Raw genomic sequence first — 22,834 nt, forward strand, 5'->3', positions numbered from 1 at the left:
TATTGCTGTCATGGACTATAACATGAAGTAGTGGTCTGGATGGAAGCCAGTTCTTAGAGACAAAGGCAAGGCTAACACTTAACTCATGGTGTTTAAAGTCTCTGGGTCATTCCACATAACTGATAGAGCATTGTAAGAAGCCTCTTTATTTTTCAGTATGCAAGAACAGGTAATATAAAGAAAAAAAGAAAAAACACCTGGGAAGTCATGTTCTTATTCTGTTTAACTTAATTCAAATGAAAAAATGACTACATTAATCCTGTCTTTTTTTTCTTGTGTTTGTCATTTCAACTTCTATGTGATGTAGAATCATAGAATCATAGAATATCCTGAGTTGGAAGGGACCCTTAAGGATCATCAAGTCCAACTCTTGACACCGCACAGGTCTACCCAAAAGTTCAGACCATGTGACTAAGTGCACAGTCCAATCTCTTCTTAAATTCAGACAGGCTCGGTGCAGTGACCACTTCCCTGGGGAGCCTGTTCCAGTGTGCAACCACCCTCTCTGTGAAGAACCCCCTCCTGATGTCAAGCCTAAATTTCCCCTGCCTCAGCTTAACCCCGTTCCCGCGGGTCCTGTCGCTGGTGTTAATGGAGAAAAGGTCTCCTGCCTCTCGACGCCCCCTTACGAGGAAGTTGTAGACTGCGATGAGGTCTCCCCTCAGCCTCCTCTTCTCCAGGCTGAACAGGCCCAGTGCCCTCAGCCGTTCCTCGTACGTCTTTTCTCTGGATTTTTTGACACTGACATTTTAACAATCATTCATGCAAGCATTTTTAAAATTTTTTTATGAAGCTCAGAGGACTCAGATTGTTGCAAAAACCTGTGTGCACTGTTCAAAACTATCATGCTTACAATCAGCTTATTTGTTGTCTATACAGTATTCAAACTGAAAGCACAAACTGAATTTTTAAAATCCATTTCAATTTCAGATTAAATTATTGATCTTAACTACACTAGGGGTAGTGTAAGCCAGGACTGACTAAGGAAAAGAAAGCAACAGAAAATCATGTGCTGACCTGAAAAATAAATTTGCCATACTGTTTCAAAAATTACTGAAGTATTTCTTGCATGCTAGTCTTATTCCTTTGGTCTCTGCTGATTTGTAAACCTCATGTTCCTTCTTGCAAAGGATGAGGTAATTTACATCTTATGTTTATGAAAGCATGTTAAGTTAAAAATAATGTATTACGTACATTTTTTTAGGCATACACACCAAATACTCATTTTGCTGAGATTCCTCTGTATGTGAGGGAAGAATGTATTTGATACAGTAGGAACAAAGCAATCAAAACCTACAAAATATTAGCAAGTAGTACTAAATCAGGCTTATTCAATAGAAAAGCTCTAATAGTATATATTGGCTTCTTAGGTTACCAGACTAAATATAATAACACATATCCTTAAAACACATATACTGTGCTCACGGTCACCGTCTCTAATTGAAGGTGCCAATCACTGTATCATCATTGAATAGTTCTATGTATAGATGGTGACCTGCCGTATTAGTCAGCAGCAGCCAATATTACAATCTGACTCATACCACGTTTAATTGGATACTGATGGATGAGTGAATTGTTTCGGATAAAATAAGAAACCGCTTACAAATGTCATTGTGTTAAATAGGCTCCTTTGCTTTGTGAAAATATCTTCTCAAAATGTATGACTTTGTATCTTTGAAGTCAGAGCAAAGTACTTTCCCAATGTACCATAAAAAGGACTGTGTCCTTAGGAGTTAGCTGATACTGTGCTGTCCTGGATTTCACCAAAACAGTTTTGGTGCACAACATACCCAAGCTAAGTCAGTGAATCCAAACTCCACTTATTTATTAACCATCTCTGGTCATGACATTGTTAACATATACAAGCTAGGGAGTGGATTTTAAGAAGCTGTGGCATTTCATAGTGTTAAATCTTTTAAAGAGGATGATTCACAACCTTTATTCATTAATGGGCATCTGATTCATTGCTGGTTATAGAGGAAATAGGTTTTTATATTGCAGTATAATTGTTCATACTGCTTTATAAAGACTGGGTAATTATTTCTATTATTGATGCCTATTTGGAGGATTTATAGCTTGTCTTTAAAACCTATAACCTGCCAAGCTACAGCATAGAACAATCTCTATCTGAAAGTAATTTAAAGTGATCATTTTTAATTTATGAAAAGGTAGTTATTTAAAAATAAAAGTTTCAAAGCATTTACGACCTTTTCAGTAGAGTATAAAACTCTAATTTTCATAAAAATGAAAAATGAAAGAATTTTATGTTGGTTTGGCTAAACTGAAATGTTTCATAGTCACACATTTCATAGTCTTACAGTCACATTTCAATTTTCTGGGGTAAAAACTGGAACGTTTGGAGGTAATCATCAAAATACTACAAGGAAATAAACCCTGCAATTCACTTTCTTTCTCTAGGATAGGATGAAAAACCTTAATTTTCTCTGTAATTTTCTATGTAAGGCAATTCTGAACTTCCATCAGCTCTTTTTAAAGTTAAATGGCTTATCCAGGAACGGTTTAAATGAAATAGAGTATGATTTAAGAATGAAGGGCTACGTATTTTGATATATTAAATCATTTTCATGCATTTCTACCAGTAAAACTATAGGAAATTTTTCTATCATTTGCATATGGTTTTCTGCCTCTCTACAAGTTAAAGCCAGGTGTTTATAGACTCCTTCATTTTGTCATTGTTGACTGCAAATGGCAAGGAATCTCTTTTCCCGGTGTTTAAAGTTTTAATCCCAGTAAGCTTTATTCTTCTTTATTCTTCTTGCTGTACCCTGCCTTTTCTCAAAGCCAAGGACTGTGGTACCTGTGGTCTCTGAGATGTGGGTCCCTTGGTGTATGAGACAGATCATCATCAATCACCTGACATGTTTGGATTTATTTTTTTTTCTCCAAAACTAGGTGAGAAATAGAATAGTTAGAATAAATACAAAATAGAGCCATATCAATTGTGCATAGAATTTCTAGGCTCTTCGGTTAATCAAAGACTGAAAAGACAATAGTGAAAACAGTTTCACTGCCCAGGAATATAGGCATCTTTCCAGACTTCTGTTTTAGGAAACTAACAGGTTGCGTTGCTGATGCCTCACAACTCAGACCATTTGGGCCAGAGAACCTGTTTGAAATATGATGCTGAGCATTGTCTGCTTTATGGTAAAAATATCACAGCTCTTCCCCAGAAGAGGCAATGAATTTACTGTTGAAAGCTGGAGGTGAGAGGAGCAGAGGTACTGTACTCAGAGATGCCTGTTGTTAAGAAAAAGTAGAAATGTTCTGCTTTTGCATCCTTTGTCATGAGTAGTTAGAGCTTCACCTGCAGGACCTCTCTTGATTTTTAACAAGGGAAAACAAGCAAGGAGCCTTAATGAGGACTTCTACCAAAACTGTTTCTGGTGCATCTATTTTTCAGTACAGATTCTTAAGACTTTGATAGTTCTGATTATAGAAACACTTTAAACCAGGTAAGCTTACTGTGATTCTAACCTTTAGCCTGTGCATTTAGAAATTTGCTTATCTGTATTGTGTTCACATCTGCTGAGAAGTCTGTTTATGTCGGTTTCTGGAAAGAGAGAGTTCTTCCTCTGTGAGCTAAGAAAAGGTGAATACACATGACTCTGTCAGTCTAAAGAAATCCCCCAGCTCTGACTGGCAGCTGGTGCACGTATTACAGAGATGACTAGAATTATTCAGTTCTCAGTAAACCTCCTACTGAATACTTATCTGCCTCTTGCTTGCCAAATGTTAATTACACAAATGTCTGTCTCTCTGTCAAGTGTATACATTGGGACTGTGGAGCATTTGACTCAATGTTAGATGTGTACTTTATCAGTCATCTGGCCTGCTGTCAGCAGGGTTCTCATTTCCACCTAGCACATCAAACTGGGGATAGGAAAAGCCTCCCTAAAGATAATGTGCTTGACAGTTTGCATGGGATGTACTCAATGATGCTCACCTTTGACACCAAGTATTTTAAAAAATCTTGGAAATAAACTGACAACAGCTAACTGGTAAATCTGTAAAAACCAGTCTAACATTGCCCTATGGACTCTATAATTGATAGTTATTTTCATTCTTTCCCTTTGAAGTCTAAACTATAAGGGGATTTAAGACATTAATTATGAGTTGTCTGTAGCTTGTATAAATACATTCACATTTTTTGGAGTTACATTGGGTCTGTTCCAAATGAAGAGAATTCAGAATCACCCACCTCTACCCAGCAACCTGCTGTACATTGTTCCAAGCATTCTCATTTTCTTTGTCTGTCTCAGTCTGCATAGCATAATCATAAACCTTCTGTATTTAAATAGTGTTCTGTATAAATAGCATTCCTGTTGCAGGAAGCACGGCCGAAAGCACGACAGACACACAGTAGAGTCAGATCATGCTCCATTTTATTGCCCGAATAGCTTAACTTTTATAGAGAACTTAACAGGGGTGGACAGTGTTTCACACAAGATTATTGGTCAAAAGCACTCAGACAAACAACTGTAAGAAAACAACCCCACCTGCAAGAAAACAACCCCCTTGTGATTAGCAGTCACATAGACCTTGTCCTTGAAGCCAGCTACTGGCAACAATATTTTTCTGAGTTCCTCAATTGGGCGATGTGGGAACACTGTCATGGGAACTTCTCATAGTTGTCCTGGTAGCTTGGTTTGCTCAGCTACAGCAAGCCATGGGATTTTTGCTGTTTCAAGAAATCCCTCAACACATTCCCAGTTAAAAACAGACAACCAAGCCAGTAGAAAAAGAAAAGAATCAAGGTTTTGACCTCTTGTTGAGGATTAATCTGGAGGAATTCTTTTTCCATTGGGGTCACTGAATTCACACTAGTGTAATGTAGTCAGAAACTTAGCTTGGGTATTTATAATGTATCAGAAAGTTCTCCACGGTAGGTTATAACTATCATTCTTTAAAGTGAGTATGTAAACTGATAAGTCAATAGTAAGATGAGCAGCAGTCTGAAACAGAGTTTGTTTACAATGCAATTACTGCACATTAATGGTATGAATTTAAGTCTGCTAGCTATTTTGCAGTAGCTCTGTGTTCCCTTATGACAGATCTTTAATGAAAAATGGTGCACAGTGGAACACAATGTCATTTGCTAAACAATACATACAGCCAGTTACAGGATGGCACAGAATCAGAGTGAACCAAAGACAGCAGACAGTTACTGGGGTGCAATGCTGTTCCTTAGCTGAAAAACTGGTGCTGGGACCTTTTTTATAGTGTTGTGCAGTGACTGACTGCTTCATTTTGATTCTGATCACAGCTTCCCTAAGGAGATCTGCACCATCTCTCTCTTTAAGGGGAAGGCATGTCCTCATCTTGGAGTGTCTTTGTGCATGCGGACTAATATTTTTGAAGTGTTTGCACACAGGAGGTAGTGGAAAACAGATAATATATATTTCCCTACCCAGGCAGACAAACCTGTCAGTCACTCTTCAGAAAAGATTTGTTCTGTCCACGAAAGTATAGCAAATGAAGTTTCTTCCATTGTAATTTTCTAACTTTCATATTTTATAGAATTAATAAAAATTAGAGGAATCTTGCATGTTACAATGCAGCTCCTTTCTGATCGTGGTGGTATCTCTCTTAAGCTTCAATACTAAGCAGTATTTCAATATTTTTGCTGACTAGCATCACCACTGAACATCATTGCTGAGTTTCTACAGTAAAAGAAGGGAACTTTCTCCCAAACCCTCTTTTGCTACAAAAGAGGTCATTGTTTTTATTATGTATTTTTCTGTTGCCCATATTCAGGTTAACAATGTATGTTATGACTCTCTATTATATTTAGTTGAGTTTGTTTTCTGTTTTTTCCCCAAATAAAGCACCTCCCGACAGACACAGTGAAAGATGATACATACTGTTCCGTGGGTTGTTTCTTGTCATCACACATGATTGTAGAGGCCTGAAAAAGGTAAAGAAGAAATCTGCTAAAGCATAGAGCTATACACACACACATATATATTGCATATCAGCTTTAGAAATAAAACATTTTTTCACCTAAATTATCCCACAATGGTAGTAAGTTTTTGATCCTTTTGTTTTCTTTTATTGTTGTTTTTGTTTGTTTGTTTGTTTGTTTTACTGTTGAGAGGAACAGCTTTCCATGGGAGCTTATTGTTTCTCTTTGAGTGTTTGAAATGGTCAAATGCTAAAAGGAGAGGAAGATTATACATAGAGGGAGAGGAAAAAATTACTAGTTGGATTAACATGCATGAATAAATTCATAAGACATCATGCCTGAAGGGGAAAGTCTAAAGGACTGAATTTTAACTTTAACCACTGGATATTAACATTAATGAACAGCTAAAATAAATAGGTATATGAAACTCTGTTCAGCTGTAGCAATTGTTGCCCAAGCTTTGAATCTAATCTGGTCAGATATTCAGTCCTTTCAAATTAATTGTGAAATTAATTGCATTCAATAATCTTAAAACATATACCTTAGGTATACCCTACTAAAACAGGACAACATGGAATCATCCTACCTCCAGCCTTAAGCAGCCTTTATGCACTGGTGTTTAGGGCCATATTTATTTACAGAATAAATAGGGTCCTATCACAGACTACATGTGAAATTCACTTTTAAAATTATTTCATACATTGGTAGAAGCATCCATAATACTGTTTTCCCCTTGTAGTTTTATTACATTGATTGATTGTTAATTCATATTGATCAATAAGGGAACATGAGCAAGAAACTTCTATGAAAAAAAAAAATTAAACTGAGAGCTGAGGATCTGTTCTAGTTTTTCTAATGATCAGTCATGGACTTCTTTTTCCTGTACTTTCTTACTTTCCCACCATTTGCCTGTCATGATTAATGTGTAAGGACTGGTGTCTTTGTTCTATGTCTGTATAGTGGCAAGTTCAAGAACAGACTTTCTGAACTGCAGGCATTAATGAAAAATAACCCATACCAGTAACTAGCATTACAGATACCAAGTAGTCCCATAGAACTGAAGTAGCATTGAAATTAGACCATATAAGAACAACAATTTCTGCCACAATTTCAATAAGTATTTGTTGAAATCATCAAGTTAGGCAATCATCAGCTTTAGCTCAGAGAGGAGCTACTGTAACTCTATTTGCTGATGTGGGTTTTTGTCAGCTGGGTTTATGGCCTCTGACCTTGGAGATTTTCAAGTCTCTCTGGGTAATCTGTCACTGTGCTTAACCACTTATTATGAAGAATATTTTCCTATGCCTCTCCCTTGTTGCAACTTGTGACTATGACTCTTTGTGCTTTTGTGGTGTCCCTTTGAGAACAGCCCGTTGCTGTCTTTTCTATATGCAGCAGCTTTAGGTTGCAGAAGACAATACATACATTCTGTGTTGGCCTTCCTTTCTCCAGGCAAAGCAAACCATAAACCCTCAGCCTCTTCTCACACATTGTATGTTCACATTCCCTACCACCTCTGTAGTTCTCCACTGGATTTTTTAAACTGGAGTGAGCTGGGAGAACCCCAGACTGGACATAATATTCCAGATGTGGTCTCCCACATGGCCTGTTCTCTCTTCTAAAGCTGTGCTTCCGGAGTGCCTACTTGTTCCACCTCCTGGTACTATGTTTTCTTAGGTAAAAGTAGATCTGATAGTCAGGGATACTATTTAGTTGGCTACCGATGACACTATCATCATGAAAATGGCAAACCTTGTTTAAAAAATCTTACCAATGATATTAAGCTATATAAGGATTAGAACATTAAATTACCTTCCAGATTCTGTACTGAATGTGGTAAACTAGCTCCAATCTGGTAAACGTTTTTTAAGCTACAGAACATTTAGTAATAATACGTATTTCCTTGAGATGGCTCTGACTACAAGAGTAAACATCAGAAACATAATTCACTGCACCACTGATAACAATGACTAAATCAGGTGGTGCTGCCACAATTATACTGGTGTGTTATCCAGCTGTAGTGAACTGACGTGGTAAAAAAAACAAGAGCTCTGACTACACAGTAGCTTCTAGTGTTGTTTATAGCTGGTAGAATTGAATTAGAAGGAAAATATGCGTTAAAAAAAGGGTGTTGGATATGGACATCTTCCATCTGTGCTATTGAATAAACAGTGATTTTCTATCAGACAGTGGGTGAACTTGGCATCTGCCATTTGTACCACATTCTCTTATTAAAATAGATAAATAAATAACACATCTCCAGGTCATTAAATGAAGAAATACATCCAAGTCATCCCATGGTTATCTTTCACTTCTAGTTAATGCAATTCAAAATTACATTAAACATCATTACATTAAACATCAAACCATCAGACTTTTAGAATCTCTTGAAGTGACAAATCCCTAATATCCCAGCAACAATGTGGAAAACCTCATGCAATAGCAGTCTCCATTTTCTAGGGCAGCCGTTTCTCTAGTGAGTACAAATATCCAGCAGAATAAATGTATTTCCCTATCTTTAACAAAAGCCATGAGCACTCTGACAGAACCTGAGCTGTGTGCAAAACTGGTCATGTAGGCTAAAGATCATGAAAGTTTCTCTGAGCCCCTATGCCAAAAATAGCAGACGTTTGTATCTGAAATCAAAGAGTTGCTATAAAAAGATAACTCTAAGCCTGTGGAATATCCATGTCATTAGTCAGGAGGGTTTATTTTTGGCATGAGCGTTGACAATGCCACTTACAATCAAGGCAGATAGAAAGTTACTGAACCGTGAGCTCCAGAAGCAATGCTGCACAAAGAGCACTGTGACACTCACGTGAGGAAAGCCAGGGTACGTTACCAGCTGGGAGATTTGTGTCTTAGGGGAGAAATTATAATTATATAACACAGAACTGTATCATTCTTGCTGATGCCTTCTAAGTTCTGCATTTCCCAGAACAACGCAAAGGCCCTACATGTGGTGACCCTTTCTGTAGGCCAGAAGGGCAAGATGTGCTGTTTATCAGCCAGCAGTGGTTTAAGTGTCAGAAGACATGTTCATTACCCAAGAGCAGAGTTTGAAGACTCTCTGCTATCACAGCCTTTTCTGACCCCCATACTCGAACTCTGGTACAGTTGGGGGGTTTTGATAGTTGAAGTAGAAATGTGTGCTTCCAAAAAAAGTTAGTATCTGTCCACTTTTCTAGTGCTCCAGTCCTCAAATACAGTACCACTATATTTGAGGGGTTTGCAATCTTACCTTTAAGAACCTCTGCAAGTATTTTCAGGCAGCAAAGGAAGGCATAAACAAGCTAATTACTTGTTCAAGGTCACAGAAAAAATCTCTGATGGAACAGAATGCAGGTTTCTGAGTGCAGCTGGCCTCTGCAGTACTGTCATCTTCTGACAAAGGGTATCCTTTGGTAGAAGACTTTATTCTGACAAATAGGCTGAGTCAATTTATTTTGCTGGACTTCTGGAGTGGGGCTGTATCCAAATGCCGTCTTCTGGCCAGAACTCGCTGCAAATGGCAAGATGCCATACTGGAGTGCTGGGGGAGAAGACAAAACACTGAGAGCAGAGTACAAGCTGGCAGCTTAGCCAGCTGTTCTTCCTGAGCACTGCTGCATGCTGTAAAGTGCATGCTGCATAACGGTATGTGTCTGGGCAGAAAAAGACTCCTGGTGACTCTTAGTCACTAATTTGTACAGGTGTAGTACAACGTGGAAGCTAGGCATTACTCCTTTTCCTATTAACCCAAACTAATGAATTATTCAGCTTCAAATTCCAACTTTCTGCTGAGGCTTAGTTGGGTAGGTCTCCATGTGCAGCAAATAGGCAAAGAAAGGACTGATGATACCATAGCAAGTATTCTGTATCGTGTATTACCTGCATAAATTCTGCTTTCAGGATATGTAATTCAATATATTTGCTAAGTTTCATAACTTAGTTTTACGTACATTCTCATATTCTCAGAGGAACTGGAGTTCCCTCATTCATTTAAGATCATACCCTGAGGCCATATTCAGCTTTTGCAGATGGTAATAACTAACTCTGTTCTTGCTCTTCTGTTTTTTTGGTTTTTTTTTCCTCTTAGTAAGTTATTTAAAAATATTCTTCCCCAAAATAAGACTTTCCTTGCTCTCCCTTCCCTACTGATCTCAAGAGTACAGCAGACCATGTCTTTTTCCACTGCGGCATGTCTTATTTAATACATCTTTTCAGGATATATAGTTCAGTCCATCTTGGCAGCAGAATTTGGAGAACCTTCTACCATATAGACTGTCTGCGAGATCTGCAACAACAGCCAATGGTCACAAGAGTTCTACCTCTATGTTTCTGGCAACATTCTCACTGTGCACAAACACTTTCTACAAGACAGAGACTTTGAAAAAAAGTCCAAAAAAAAAGCAAAAACAAAAGAAATAAAGTAGGGAGGGGCTCCCCTCTTTCCCACAGATTATTAGAGGTAGGCACAGCATTCTGACCAAGTCCTCCTTTCTTTCTGTAGGATTCGATTTCCATTTAGAGTTGCAATTCTATGGCTTCTGCTTCTTTTGGTTACAGAAAATTCTTTTCAAACATGGAAAATATTTGCATCTAATCCTTGCATATATTAGTCTGTATTTGTCTCTGCCCTTGAAATTATTATCTGTAAAATTACACAAAATCTTCAATTTTCTTCTTTAAGGAATGATTAATCAGACTAAAATAAATCTCAGTGGTATGAATACAGCCTGCTTCTTTTTCATTTGTAGTAGTGTAAAGGTGAAGCAACTCCATTAAAGTTAGTGAATTAAATAAATTCAAAATGAATTTATTTAAAGCAAAACTAGAGTTTTAATGCAGCTGAGAACAAATCATCTTGTCCAGGTGGATACTATGAATTTCTTTCTGCACAAACACTGAAAAACTGAAATAAATCTAGAGACGATACCAATGATTTGCCCCTGAATTCTTGTAAAATGAAATCCCTGCCAAGTTTCCAGGGAATGTGTTTGATAAGGACTGGGCATCCTTGTGACCTTACTAAATACTCTCCTAGTGTGGGAATATATCTTACACACTGTGCCCAGTAAGAATAGTAACATTGCTAACTTTGTAACAGATAGCTAAAAACAGACTACTTCACACCTTGTGTAAATTATTCCAGTATCTTATGGATGATGTGAGAAAACCAACATGTGAGACTGGAGGTTTGATTTTAAAATGAAAGGGTGTAAGAAGAGAGAGTTCAAATGATGACTCTTGGGTAATTAAAACTGTCTAATCTGGCTCCTTTCTGACTCTAACGTTACGCATGCTGGTTTACATTGCAACTCAGCCCATTAATGATGAATAATTGGATAGGTAACAGAGAAGCTCACGTCACCTTCTTTCCATGGTTTGTTGATGGAAAAATAGTGGTTCAGAGATTAAAATTTGAGTGACAAGAAAAGTATAGGTGATACTACTACACAAAAATTCCATTAAAATGCCCTTTACAAAAAAATTGCCCTTTACAAAAAAGTCACATTACAACGGAGCCTGGAAATACCTCCCTTTCTTCCCTCCACTCTCTCTGCATATTTTATATTTTTAATAGCCTGAAACACTGCATAATCTTACAGACAGGTGGGGAGGCTTCAGTGCTTTGTTAACAATGGCAAGTGTTATTTTGTTAAGAAACATCATTAATCCCCCAGTTTCTAATTCAAGCACAAAAGGTGGCTCTGAGGGTAAAATCTGTAATTCCAGTTGTATAAACTCTACTTCGTAGCATATCTACGACACCACATAAAAGGTTAGAGTTAAGCCCAGGTATTTTGGTAATTTAACTTATTATTGAAGATAACTTTGCAGACTATCCTACACCTAGAGAGGTGTTTTTTACTGTTAGACCACAGAGTTTACTTCATAACAAGGCTTGGCAATTTTGTGGTAAACTATAAAAATATTGAAAGAGTAAAATTTGTTCTTGGCTTGATTAGATAGCCGACAAATCTAATCTGGCTAGCAGAGTTCAGAATGATTCTGCCCTCTGAGACAGACTAGGACATCCAAACAATACATCCAATTTTAAAAATTAGTCAAGATTGTGAAGGCTGACAGCTTGCAATGGCATGAAAATGGTTGTTGTAGCTTGTCTTTGAATAGTCTTGACTGAAAGCTGTGTCTGTACTGATTTTTCAGTGAAAACCTGTGATGACTCAGACAATAAACTTTGTAATACAAGTAGGAATCTTCTTTGTTTTTGACAAAACCCAGCCAAATTTTCATAATGCCTGTTACTGAGTCTGACTCTCAGAAATTTCTGCCTCACACTTCAGGAGAGGTACATCATTTGAAAATTCAGAATAAGCTTTGTCAATTGGCCTACCTGAGTACATGTAAACAAGTACAAGTTTACGTGACAGAAGAGTTGGGGAAAAGAAATGGCAGGAAACACTTTATAGATGTAGGTGTTTTCAGTATTTGCACAGAAAAACAAGAAGTATGTTCAGTGATATGTGTGTTTTGTTTTTGTATTTGCACAATTGTCCTGTTGTATTGCTTTTCTTAAGGGTTTGGAAACTCTTATGTGTCACTGCAATTGTTTAAGTCGCAGCTGAAAGAGCTCTATTATTTTCTATTCTCAACGCAAACATTTAAAAAACTCCTGATGTTTGTATCACAAAACAAGCAAACTTCCACTGAAAGTTCCTATCCCAAGGCTGAATGGATAGCAAGATACTGTGTTTTGTCACAACCTTATTTTGAAAGGAAATTGGCATGAATGACAATGCTAGGACTGCAATATACTAAGTCATTCACATTCTAAAATATACCTTCTAAAATGCATACTCTCTCAAACATCAGAAAAATCCTACTTTTAATATAGTAAACTCTTTATCTCGTCTTTTTTATGCAATTACTATTTTTTTATATATGCAATTTATTAAAACAATTTAGCAAATAAATTAATATGAACTGTAACTACTCTTCATTACCTTATGGCATAACTTCATATTAATTTAATCTGTTCTGTAGATATAACTGCATGATGCTTTTTCTGCTAACAATGGAATTTTTTAATATTGTTTGATATGCTCCATGCTATGCAGATGTGATTTTGAACTAGAGGCTGCAGTGTTCTGGGAATCCTTGCATAATCTGGAATGTTCCATAAATAGAACATGCACTCGATGGAAGGAAAGCATGACTTATTTTGTAACTATATGCTTGCCACAGATCCAACATCCACCCAAAGTCAAATTGTTCTTGTCAGGGTTGCCAAGTTGTCAGTTAGGCAGAAAAAGCCCTTGTAATGTGCAAGGTGACTTTTCACACTAAAGGAAGTGAAGAAAGAATGGGGTTTCTCTTCTGCTGAGTAACTGGTTTCAGTCCTTTTACTGGGTTGTTTATATTTTCAGTTTGAGTAACTCTCCCACAGTGAGATAAGACTGATTGTTCAAGAAGACCGGTGAGACAGTGTTCTGAGTTATGGTTGCTGTTGAATTCCTACTGGTATCAGCAGCTCTAGCACTGAAAAGAGCCGAACCTTTGCCATCAGGTAATGAGGACATAATCAGTGAGCAACTGTACCTTTGTCCTATTTCTGTGTGCCATTCAGTCCCTGATTTGACAGGGGAGGTCTACCACAGGATGGAGCCATGTGGAGAACGCTATATACCTCTTAGCCACCAGTTCCCAACAGAACTCAGTGCAACTCCCATCAAAGAGAGCTCCTTTCCTCTCTCATCTCCTCATACCAGTATTGCCAGACCCACTGACAAGAGTAGGGAGAGGAAGCAACAGCAATGCAAAACCTGTATCTGGGTCTAGCTTTCTGTCTGACTGGTTGCTTGTTTATGCAAGCTTTTTATTTTTACATGCTATTGTCTGAAGGGCATCTTGGAGGAGAAAGGTGGCTCTTTTTTATTTTCTCAGATCTGTGATCTCATCTTCACATCTTTACATCTTCCATAGGTCTGTTCTGAATCTCCTAGATTCCCTATGAAAAAACTGTTTTTATTGTCACCAGGGAAAGCTCTGAAATACAAATTTGTTTTTTGTCTTTTTACTCACACTGTCTATGAAGGCTGGCTCCTTCTTATCAGTCTCTTCTGTGAATGCTCCTTAGCCAGGTCATCAAATAATTGCAACATCTTCATTCCCAATAAGCTGAAATAAAAAAAAATACATCAACTTGTGTTAGCTAATGTCCCCAAACATCCAATGTATCAAAAGACCCAATCTTAAACACTGCTATAGCATAAATCAGACTGGAGGACTACAGTAACATGGACAAACACAAACTCATTAGCATATCCTGGCTTTCTGATGGTGTCACTGAAATGACTCAATTCCGAAACTGAGGAAAAAGTAGAAGGTCTTTTGGAGTTTCTGTAATCCTTGCTCAATGATGTACAGTGTTCCTTTGCAACTAAAACATTACTGCAGAGCAGCCCCACTTAATGGCTTAAGAAGTTACGGTGTGATTACCACAGTGGAGGAAATCTTTTTTAGTTTGAAATTGATGTAGCAGTCCTGTGTACCCCTTTTCTTTCCTGCCAGGAAAATTTTGTGTGGCTGCACTGCTTAACTGTTTCTATTTTGAATAGGCCTCTTGAGTTTACTGGCAGTTGGTATTACTGAAAGCAGACCTCATCCTACTGCACCCTACCCTTGGGTGCATCTGGGCACAAGTCCAACTCAAACGGGAATATAAGACCTCTGCAAAACTGTTCAGGTGTGAGCTAGACTACAGTGACATTCTGGAACAATGTCACAAGATATGTGTAAACTCCAAAAATATATTTGGTTTATTTGGAAACAGTTTCCAGACACATGGCTGCAATTGGGAGGAAATTTGTTATTTTTTCACATCTCCGTGTTGTTTTGATCACATGCAAAGAGAATCAGCTGCCAATTACAAAAGAGTCCTGTAAAAATCTGGCCTCTGGAAAGGAGAGCTGGTATGTAAAGTACGGTACTAAGCAACTAGGAAAGAATCATTTCAGTAAAAATGATGTAAAAATGTGTGTCCTAAGTGATTATAATTTACCATGTTTATAATAAATCACAGAAATACTTGAAGGTTTGGAAGTCCCAAGAAACATTTGTAGAGCTGCTATTAGCACTGACCAAATGTACTGAGACCTTCAGACTGAACTGGCAGCCTTCTTCACACCCAATCTGTTCAAATCAGAAAATCCTAGTGATGTTGTGTTATCTCAATTTGTGTAGACATGAAGTTACTACAGAACATATCCTTCAATAAAATATGTTATTGGAACCTTCTACTATTCTTTTCTTATTAATTCTAGTTAATTTCTGGCATTTGCATGAAATAAAATCAGATGGCTACTCTTTAGTCTCAGAAACGTTTCTTATTTTTGCTTTTAGTAGGTGACTAGAAGGATTACTTTGGTTACTACTCATTGGTAAAATGCTTTGAAAATGAACCAAAGTAACAAGGACGAAAATGTGAGGTGTATTAAAACAGAATTTGGGGATCCAGCTGAGCTTAGAACAGAAAAAGTACCCAAATTGCTGCAGGTCTCTCTAACATTTTCAGTTCCCTTGGCTTTTCTGAAACCTCATCCATGGGGCATGGCACTTCACACAGCTGGACCTCTCCAGTGTATTTCCCTGGATGAGCTCATGCTCCTTGAGGAGTCCCACAGCCTTTTTGGGAGGTAGGAAAATATTCTCCACGGTATGAAAGCAGCAGGCTGAGGAACTAAGGAAGGAAATTCACTGGTCGTTTGCTGAATATATCCAACAGTAAACCTCAGCTGCTTTGACTTCCATTCTACCCACAAGATAAACCTGAAATGATTGAAAAGGCTCATGAGAGCCCTTGGCATAATGCATTGAACCACATAAGGAAAAAAACAATTTCCTGTGAGGCTGAAGAGGAAGATATGTGACATTAATGTGCGGTTTGGGTCATTCAGGGATTAGTAAAAACGTGCCATAAGGCTGTTAAGCACTAACAATTAAGTCTGTTGGAGTTTATGAAAATAAGTTCATGGGCAGGACACAAATGCTAAATGTAGGAATCATTTTTGAGGAGTTCAGTAAAAATAGTAAACAACAGGCACTTGCTTTTTGAGACCTTCAACAAGACTCACTAGTGTCAGGCACTCCCTCAAAGAAATTCAGTTTTTATATCTTACCACACATTTTTAGGGACCTATTCATCTATTTCCCACCGATGTCTAGGAAAGGAAAGAAGGTGAAAAACAGAACCCAAGCTGGATCCAGAAGCTATTCACCAGTCCTTTCCACAGTGCACACCAAATTTTTCCCTTCCATCTGTCTTTTGTCGGTGCCTCTGGAAAACCTACAGACAGCAGAAACATCTTAACACTCTGGAGGTCACTGTCTCTGGAATTTGTTAGACAAGATGGTAAAAATGCTCTCTTTGAGGACAGTGGCTTCAGTCTGGATATTCTCAGCCAAGGAAAGAAATGAGCCTATTGATCTTGTTCCTGATTTGATTTATGAGAGAAGGAGGAATCAGGGGTATTCCTAGCAGAACTCCATCAAACTCAGAGAAATTATTATCACAGTCGGTCTGGTCATTAAGAATATATTCTCCCTAATCAAATACCCTGTAAATAAATACAATGGTGAGCAGTACTCACCTTGCCTGCTTCCTGTGCTCTCTGCTCACACCCATCCTTTTTCCTTCACCAAAACCCTATGGTTACTTGTTTGCAGTTTACTCAGAGCTCCGCACTAAAGCAGATTCTTTCTTACAGCTACAGGGGACTTATGCTTACGGGCTACTGGTAGAAATATCGCTAGCTTCTAAAATTCAGTCCCAGACTTATTCTGCGAAAGGACTTTCTCTCTCTTGAAAATGCATTTCTTTAAGGCTGACAGTCATTTTCTTTATAGCTTAGCTTCTTAGGAAAATGAAACTTACAGTATCATATTGTTAGTAATGAGTCCTATCTCCCTGAAGATGTTTTATACCCACAGACAATTTTAGCCAAATTTTACAGAAATGTGGAAGTCTCATTCATAATTAAGTTTCAATAAAACTGAAGGCTGTTCAGAGGAGAAAATCTGCATTAGTGCCATCACTGAGAGAAGCAGATGTCCAATTAGACTGCCACACACTGTTTAGCAGAGGCCAACTTGCCAATCTGTACACAAGGGCTGCCTGAGGATGTTTCTGAACACACAGAGAGAAAAACTGTGCTAATTTGATGGTGTAGGTAAGCATTTGTGGAGATAAAGAATACAAATTGACAAAAGCAGGCCTCTAATTTTTTCCAGCGCTCACAGAAGAACTTGTCTTCCAGCAGAACAGTCTTCAGCAGCTTGGAGATATGCAAAGACGCTGGAATTCTTCCAAAGTGTTGTGCTTTGACCCTTAGCAACAAGCAAATTTGGTTAAGGAATAAAATGAAAAGCTGCTTTTGGCAATCTGACCCAGAATTTTATTCTTAGTAATTCAGGTTTTACTTCAGCAAGGTATGTATGTATTTCCTGAAGTATATACTAGCAATAAACAAATGTTTTAGTACCTTGCTGAATTATAGATCCAAATGCCATACAAAGGCATGTGGAATATTCCTTGCTAGGGAATAAGCAATCTCCTTAATTACTATAATCTTGATTTGAGTAGCTTTACAATAACAAATTGTAATATTTCAAGATATCTCATAAATTGTAAATGTTTTTAAATATTTTTAGATATTTTTAACTTCTTGGTGGAAAACCTGAAGTCTTTATAAACCTATATAAGGCTCTATTCTTGGCAGAAGCCAATACCTTGGCTTGACTTACAGTATTGGAAGCGTGATTCCCAAAATAACCTATGACTGACAACAGGCTGGTATCTATCTAGAACATATTCTTTTCCATTTTATCATGGATATTATTTCTCAAAGAAGGTCAGTCAGTTGTTGTAACCATAAGAGAGATTTCCTGCATGAAACAGCAATGGGCACTAAAGAGTCATTAGTGCTAAAAGGTATCAGGATTACTGAAGCTGTCTCTTTTTAATGTTATTATACTCAGCTTTGTAAGTTTTCACAGCATTTATTGTACCTTGAGTCTTTAGCAATGGTGACAGCAGATTGTCTGTGTCCTCCTCCACGGCTCTGGCTGTGTTTAGACTGCAGTTCACTCAGGTTGTATATTTTTAACCTAGCAATACATTTATTCATATATTGACAAAATATGTACTTGCAATGTACTTAATACAGCTTGGTCTTTGTGTCTGTTTTAACTACAATATATTTATTCCATGTATCTTCCATAACTGCTCTATTGAGTTTATATTTACTTTGTTGTATTAAAATAAAGTCATTTATGTTTTGGAAAATCGATATATTGGATAAATCTTATCCATTATCCTAAAAATTAGATAAGTGAAGATCATTACTGAAACTTAATACAATCTAAACAAAGCCATTAGGAAAAGAATTTGTCTTTGATAGAACACTAAGTGTTAAGGAGTGGGTGAAACTTAGCTTGTAACAGCACTCAGAGGCAAAAATTGTCAGGAGGTTGGAAATGGCTTTCTTTTGTGTGAAAGCTTGGAGACAATGCTCATTCACCGTGGTAGATCTACACTACACGTTCCAGGGTGGCTAAACACCACCATCAAGACCAAACGCACTGCTCACACCACCAACCGGCCCCCAGCAGGACTGTTAGGCACCCTCTGAATCACACAGGGATGCTGTTTATTCCAGCGTGCCCAGCAGTTTCACAAGGCCAGCAGGCTGCCTGTGTGCCCGGGCTGGCTGTACCCGGGCTGGCTGCCAGCCTGGCCCTGTGGGCACTGCAGGCAGCTGCCACTCGGGAACTGCACCAGGCTCAGCGCTGCCCTGCTGCAGCTGTCTCGGAGCTGCAAAGTCAGAACCTCTAAGAGGGAGCACTCAGGGATATATATACACATGTAGGAGTATCTCGATGAAAAAACGATGGCGGTACTTTCTAAACTGAAAGTTCTAAGCAGCTTGAGACAAATGATTCTAAAAAATCATAGAAAACTGTTCTAAAAACCTCAGCTGATCATCAGGTTCATCCCTCAGTCACACAGCTAAATAACTCGTGTGCTTTTCTCAACAGTGTCCTTAAAGACTTCCAGTGCTGGAGACTAAAGTTTTCTTAGGTCAACAATTCTGGAGCTTCACTGTTCTTATCACTGGGAAGCTTTTCTAATGTCTAACCTGAACCTTCTTTGCTACTATATGGGCCTTTACTTCTTTTCCTGTCCTTCCTGGGCAGGATTTCACTGCTTTGCCAGTTTTCAATGCTTTAAGTAATAGAATCCCAGTCTGCTCATTCTGCACAGAAATTAAAAGGTCCCTTACACAGTCCTCCTCTGGATGGTCTTACTCTCAGCTACAGCTTTCTTGAGGAGTATCCCCCAAAGCTGGGGCCTAAAACATATTCCAGTCAAAGTTGTACTACTGCAAAGTAGAATGAAACTTGCCTCCCATCTATCTTCTACACTGTACTTTGATTTAAACCTCAGCATGCCATCTTCCACTTTTTGTGACTACTTGACGGTGCTGACTCAGGTCCAGCTTCTGAGCCACCGAGACTGCCAGACTCAGCATTAGTGCTGCCTTATTGGTTATTCCACATCTAGTGTTTTTCTAGTCCTAGTTTTGCTTGGAAGAGTATAGCACTTGACCTACTGAACTGCATTTTTTTCAGACTGTTATTGCTATTTATCCTATGCACTTGCAGTCTCTCCCCAGCTTAATAGCAGCTGCAGATTTAGTAAGAATGGCCTAAGTCACTGCTGAGAACGGTGAGCAGCACTTGTCTGGAAGAGACTGCTGCAGAATCTAGTTTGACAGGCATTCTTCCACTAACAATCACTGAAGATCACATTCTCAATACAGTTTCCAAACAGTCCTGCAACCACCCTACAGCAGTTTCCACCAGAAGAACACTTCCTTCCGAGTACGTTGTTTAAGACAATGGCCAGAGCTTTACTGGAACCAAGACAGGTAACTCTTACTGCTTCTTCTCCACTCGGTGGGCCTGTTACCTTTCACAGAAGGAAATTACATTGTCTTGATGGAATTTGTTCTGAATTCATCTATGATGCCTGTGATGTCTTTGGGTTCTCCTATGTGCTTTTATAACATTTGCTTGAAAGTAGCTCAGTATTTTTCCAGGAATTTAAATTAAGAGGTGTGACTTATAATTCCTCAAGCTGCTATTTCTCTTTTTCTTCATATAGGAGCTATGTTTCTTTTCTTTTTCTTTTTTCACTTGGTATTCATGTTTGCCAATTTGCAAACCATTATGAGCAATGTGATTGCTTCAGCTGCTTTTTTAATATGCTAGGATGACAAAGCTCATCAGGTCCAGCTGATGTGAAAAATATAATCTCTGTATTTCCTCTTCTAGGTTAAAATCTTATCCCTCCATCACTGGTACTAATTATGCTAGGCAGATGCTATTGCAACTGATCTTTTCAATAAGGGTCATGAAAAAAGCTAATAAACACTTCTGCCTTTTCCAGAACTACCATTTGTTGATCTCTTCCAAGCAAAGGACATAGATTTTCCTTAGATTTTCTTTTACAAGCAGTGTGTGGGTGTACTGCCGCATACCAGGCCTGATATAAAGAACAGATCTTATTCCAGGAGATTCTGCTCTGGAAAATGTTTTTGGTGTTTTTTTGTTTTGTTTTTTTTTTTTTCCAATAAGTTTGGCTGCTATTGTTCAGATTACTTACAATTCAGATATACAAAGTGTTTCCTTTTCTCCCTTTTTTCCTACAGAGCCTGAAGCAATAACATTTTGAAAATCTCTTTGGTCCATCTTAACAAAAAACTTGGTCTTGAATTGGGAACATCTGTAAATAGGTATAATTTATAACATTTATAAAAGTGGCTTTACTTCAAAAGCTAAATATACTCAATTGTATGGTTATCAGGTTACAGACAAACATAATTTTTGAGAAAATAAGAAAGCAGAAATTAGGAGATTATCTTTAGATACATTGTGAATTTAATCACAGGATTGCTCACAAGAACACAGATGCTCAAGAGTCACGTGGAGGATGGAAACATGCTCATCACTAGGCTGATGGCATCTTTAATTGCTGCCCTTACTTACAAACAAAATTGCGTCGGCAGAGAGGATTACAGTGTAGTTCAGTTTATAGTGCGAACAAATACTGATTATATTTTAGATATTTTAACAGGATGAGCTCCTATCTATACCACAAACTACAATTATGTTCTAGCTGGGACAGGAGATGACTGACTTGGAAATTCAGCCCTTGACTTTTACACATAGGTAGTGCCGTGGGCTTAGTACATGAGAAATCAATGAAACACAGGCTAGGAGATAGGATCTGGGGTGTTCATTTTCCTTTAGAGACTCCAAGCTGAGCAATGCAAGTAGACCCAGCTCCTTATAAAGACTCATGCAAATATGGGAGCAAGTTATCAGATGGTAGCATCTTAACAGATATTCCACGAAAGCTTGAACCAGTGTGGAATTATGACCAGCCTTCAAGGACAGGTTCAGTAGCAGATCTATGCTTGAAGTTTAGACATTTGGTCTCTGGAGTAGACTGCACAGTCTAGTGCTATAGAAGAATTTGGAAGAGAAGGAGTCTAAAGAGCCTAAAAATTCATACACTGAGCAGGAAGCTACGTGCTATTTTTTAAGGAAGTGGCTGAGACCAGCTGGATCTCACAGTCTGCTTTGCAAGTAATTTCTGATTCCTCTTCCAAATAATACCACTTCTGTCCATTCACTCACTGAACAGAGCAGAGCTCCCTTTTTTGTCATCAGAGGTGTCTTGAGGAAATATATTGGTGGCACCCCCTTTTATGGTATGAAAATGTGAGTTACTCATCCCTCTTGCTTAAAATATGCGTGAATGAAAGAGCTTAAGACTGATTTCCATATTCTCTATGCTACAGAGTTGTTCTATCTTTATGCCACTGTCAGAGAAACAGGCAAAATCACAACTGAAAATGTCAGGCATCTCCAGAGTTACAGGTTAAAAAAATCACTTTAGAATCTCTGTTTTGGTGTTGGGTTTCAAATTACACCCAGGTTTTATTTTAGGTACCAAAGGACCAGATTCTCAGAGATTTATCTTCTTACAACCCATATGACTTCATGGGGGTTTAGTAAGTTCCAAGATACTCTAATTTAGGCAAGAGAAGTCTGATGCGCTTTGGCCCTTAGTCTCTAGCAAAGCTCTCTCCTTCAGTGGCAAGGGAGGGACAGAAATATGTGTTCTGCCTTTCCCGTTTTATTGCCTTCTACAATTTTCTTCAGTTACAGGAGTTACATGTTCCTCAGTTATATGAGAACACCCTGCGCCTGGAACTTGACTGTTTCAATGTACCCTGGCTTAGCCTAGGTTACTTGTTCCTTTCAGAGTTGTTTGTGTGCTGTTCCCTTGTCTTTGCTGTTGGGCAAATGCTAAAAATAAGAATTTGCTTATCTAATTTGTATGGATCTTCACAGTGTATGCGATTTCACTGTCTCCCTTCCCCTCGAGCAGTGGACAGATTTTCCAGACCTTATGACTATGGACTATGTTTTCATTGCAGTTATAAGTCAGGGGATTTTTCCTTTCAACACTGAATTGTCAAATGAAGACGTCCAAAATTTTTCCATAGGGAATTGTTAGAGATTACAGTTTCTGTTTGCTCTGATAGGGCTCTGGACCTGCTAACCCTGATCTGATTATATTTATTTCCAGTCCTGGAAATGGAATTAGCACCTTGTATATTTGTTTTCTAGAAAACAAACAAACAAACAAACTTCCCCCCAACAACAACAACAACACTAATACCTGTGAACTGATTTTTTGTTTTTTAGAATAGATAAGGAAGTTGATTTGGTGTTAGATTAATAGATTATTTGCTCATATGACAGAAGAATCAGGGTAAGCTTCCCTTTGTTGCCAGTCCCTGTGCAAAAAAGCTTTGCTAGGGATGCCATCTC

General features: G+C 38.2%; 1 long non-coding RNA gene across 4 annotated transcripts in view; it reads right to left on the bottom strand.

The window, feature by feature from the left end:
- Positions 1–4,386: 4,386 nt before the first annotated feature.
- Positions 4,387–22,834, bottom strand: part of LOC106017244 (uncharacterized) — a 52,090-nt gene continuing 33,642 nt past the window's right edge. For 3 of the 4 annotated variants that reach the window (XR_011812341.1, XR_011812343.1, XR_011812340.1), the window contains 2 exons: positions 13,952–14,047; positions 4,387–5,926 (listed from right to left, as the gene is read on the bottom strand). This is a non-coding gene — a long non-coding RNA (uncharacterized lncRNA). Of the gene's footprint in view, positions 5,927–9,164; positions 9,456–13,951; positions 14,048–22,834 lie in introns of all 4 variants that reach the window. The other variant, XR_011812342.1, reaches the window with a different exon arrangement.

Source organism: Anas platyrhynchos, chromosome 12 (assembly GCF_047663525.1).
Source record: "Anas platyrhynchos isolate ZD024472 breed Pekin duck chromosome 12, IASCAAS_PekinDuck_T2T, whole genome shotgun sequence".
Lineage (NCBI taxonomy): Eukaryota > Metazoa > Chordata > Aves > Anseriformes > Anatidae > Anas > Anas platyrhynchos.